Source organism: Hydra vulgaris, chromosome 14, assembly GCF_038396675.1.
Source record: "Hydra vulgaris chromosome 14, alternate assembly HydraT2T_AEP".
Lineage (NCBI taxonomy): Eukaryota > Metazoa > Cnidaria > Hydrozoa > Anthoathecata > Hydridae > Hydra > Hydra vulgaris.
In genome coordinates, this window is record NC_088933.1 from 29,961,656 (window position 1) to 29,965,561 (window position 3,906).

The 3,906-nt window shown below is 27.8% G+C and overlaps 1 long non-coding RNA gene across 1 annotated transcript; it reads right to left on the reverse strand.

Annotated features, from left to right (window-relative positions):
• Window positions 1–3,041: 3,041 nt before the first annotated feature.
• LOC124805993 (uncharacterized) lies at window positions 3,042–3,697 on the reverse strand. The gene is made up of 2 exons (XR_010643553.1): window positions 3,580–3,697; window positions 3,042–3,498 (listed from the first exon to the last, which is right to left on the reverse strand). It is a non-coding gene; the product is annotated as an uncharacterized LOC124805993 (long non-coding RNA).
• Window positions 3,698–3,906: the final 209 nt, after the last annotated feature.

Consider the following 3,906-nt stretch of genomic DNA (forward strand, 5'->3'; position numbering starts at 1 on the left):
TATTATACAGAAACAGGATAGAGTACAAAAATATGCTTGCAGAATTATATACGGAAGAAAAAAATTTGAGCCTGCAAAGCCATTAATGAGGGAAATGAAGATGATGAATGCATACGAGATAAATACATTTCAACACAGGATCTTTATGTATTGTCATTTAAAAAATCTCACACCGAAAAACTTTGAAACAAAATTTAAGATAAATCAAACAATAACTATTCTCTAAGATCAAACGAGAGGCTCACATACACACTACCTCGTAAACTAACAAAATAGAAAGAATATAGTATAACGTATAGAGAGCCTAAGAAATGGAACAGTTTTAAAAATAACCACATCAATATGGTGAAAACAGTAAATTCATTTAAATTAAAAAAAAAAAAAAAAATTTTGAAATCAAATGACTGCTTTGAAACTTAACATATACACTATCGTTTTTTTAATCAGACAACAAGTTGATGAAATATTTTTTGTACTGTTCTCAACTAGACTTATATTCATCGATAAATTATAAGTTTCATAGTATTATCTTTCAGCGTTCAAAAATAATGACCATATAAAATTTATAACCCCCTCAAATTGAGGGGGGTTTAAACTTTATATGGTCATAAATTTTGAAAGCTAAAATATTTTACTATGAAATTTAAAATTTTTTGATGAATATTAATCTAGTTAAAAACAGTACAAAAAATAGTTTATCAACTTGTTGCTCTCACGTTTGGGGCAGGGGGGCACAAAATTTGGGGCTTTTTTGTTCCCAGCCTCCAATCATCGCAATTTTTTAATGGAATACTAGTGAAACATTAACTTTTTTTAACAATGATAGATAGAAAAGTGGCTCAAGTATTAACAGATACGCCTTCTGCGTCTACATGTACAATAGGTGGAGCTACATAACAAATGAACGATTTGACTAAAGTGTCTGCTAGGCTCGAATAAGAAAGTTCGTATTAATACGGACTGTCCAACTTGCATGCCTGGATTCGGTGTCTGGAAAAATTTACATATTTTCCACAACATGTCTTTCCAAACCTGGTCAGCTTAAAGTAAAGAAAAAAGAAGACCTTGGTACAGAAACGTTTTCGTGAGCAGCTAGGGTTAACCGTCAACAAACCGAAACAAGTAAGTGGTTATACTAATGATGGTAATACTGGTAGGAATTTTTTTTACAATGCAAGCTGCTCTTCTGAAATCACTGGAGTAAATTAAAATTTGATTAAGCGACTATACATAACTCTACAAGCTTTCTCCTTAGGTGTTATGATAAATGCTGAAAGTTTTGGTGCATATGCTACAGAAACTGCCCACATTTATGTGAGTAATTATATCTTAAACTATATGCTGTCTTCAGTACACAAAATTTTACTACACGGAGAAAATATTATAAAACATTTTACAGTACTGCCTATTTGTCAACTTTCAGAAGATGCGCAAAAAAAAAAGGAAAATATTTTTTAAAAAGTTCAAAAAGTACGTGTTTGTTTTTAGTCTAGAGTTTAGCCAAAAGCTCATATAAATGTTTTTTATATATATTTTTTTAATATGGATACATTTTCCAATTAAATAAGGATTTTATGTATTTTTTGCAGTTTCTAATTTTTCAAAGTTTTTTCATATAATTAAAAAGAACATACTTATTTAAAAATAAAATAAAAAATAAAAATTAAGAACTTTTTGATTTTTATTTACAAATTTTATATTTAAATTTTTTTAATAAAATATATTTCTTTAGAAGCGTCATATACTACTTTACATTTATGCAAAATTTTAACACTTAATATTTAGTAACAAAAAAGTTATTGATTTTTGATCCAAAACAGACCTTTATTTTCCACTGTAACACTGACCCTTTCGGGCTCGACCCAATATTATTTAAAAACTTTGATATATAAATACTATATAAAACTATTATGAACCGTTATTAAACGTCGTATACTAAAATAATCCTTAAACTATAAGCTTTAAATTTAAAACTTGGATACCGAATTACTGTTGACCACCAGTGAACATATTAACTTCAAACAAACTGTTCAAAATTTACATTGGCGTATCAAAAATTGTTAAAACAACCCCACACTTCCAACTCTATCGAAAAAAGGGTTGAATTATTTGCAACTTTCATCCAGATTCCCAGCTCGTTAAAACGCGTAGTCTTTGAATGAACTCAACTGAGCCAACCTACCTCAATGGCGAACCTGGCCCGGTCTATCTAATACATTTTAACTTTATGCACTTTTTCTCAATATAAATTTTAACCATGAAGTATTTGTTTGGATCAACTATGTCAAATTTTCTTTCTGTGTTATTTGCTTAACGCAAAATTCGCTTATCAACATTAAGACTTTTACATTAAAAGAATAAAACGCGTTTAAAATAAAATGCATTTGATTGTCAGAGCAAGATATAAAAACTATTACTACTTTATATTCTTAGTTTTACTAATAAACATTCCAATATATCCATAGTTACATATTATAATATTATAGTAACAACATAATATTATAAAAGGATATATTTATATAAGCGTGCGTTTTGCAACATGAATACATGTAAAATATCTACGATAAATTATTCGAATTCTTAATTTTTACAATTATATTATTTACAAATCACAGATAAGAATAATACTACGGAATATTTTATAAACAGAAAAAATAAGTTCAAAACAAAGAATGCAGATTACAAGTTGTTACAATTCGGTACAGAGCAAGTTGGTAGTCGGCTGTTTGCTTTGTAAGTTAACAAGTCTTTTCTGTTACAACCATTTTAGTATGATACTCTCATTGTATTTCATTTCAATTGTATGAAATACAATTTGCGTATTTTCCGTATTTTTTCAAAACAGATTTTGTTTTCTCAGGAAGATAAAATATGAACTTGTTTTCGAATTGCAACAAACTTTCGATATTGCAAAGTGATACTGCTTTTAATTAACAAATATTTTGTTTTAAGACATATTATTTTCTTAGTGACGTCATTATCTTATTATGTTTTCAAACCAAATTGTTGCCAAAGTGCATTAATAGAAGGTGACTAAAATATTCGCAAAACATTTTTATTTAATATTTTATAAATTATTTTACAAACACTGCAAGTTTATATACAAATATAAATAAATATATTATTTTAATAAATAATTTGAAACACATCCTCCTTTCGTTAAACGTCTTTAAACATTTGTATTATGTTTATTCGAACTTTTTCAAAACGTCGCATCCATAAGGTGAAAGATATAGACTCTGTTCATCAGATAGTCTAAAGTCTATTAGCATCATGTTGACATAATGATCAACCAATTCTTCTGCCGTATTTTTGGTATATCGCTTTGTCGTCTTAATGTCAAATCCATTCATGAAAGAAGATTTATAGTCTTCAGTAGCAATATTTGCGCAAACGTTAGACGAAGAAGACTTCATAATTGTATTGGTGCGCAAATGCTAACGGTTTAACGGATAATGATTATTTAATGAGTCCGAGCTTCGTTTATAGCCGTTGTTTCTAAAAATAGAATTAATCCATATTGTTTAAAATAATAATGAACGTTTAAAAGATACTAATCAAGAATCGTTTACACTATACTTGTTGAAGATGTTTTGTTTCAATATAATGCTTTGTTCAAATAAAAGGAATTCTAAAGTATATTGTGATTTTGCTATAATTGTTTAAAAAACCGAAAAGTTCTTGAAGTTAAATTTGGAATACGGAATGTATTATTGCTAACTAACATGTTAACATAAATAAATAACAAGTTAATACAATTCCGGTTTTTTGTTGGTGTTCTATTTTCAGTTCTGCGTTTTACATGGGAGTGACATGTTTTTCTGCCTTTCTTTATACTAAAAATACTCAAATCTATCAATAATGTATAAAAATACTTAGTTTATTTTTAATTTTTTATTCCTAATA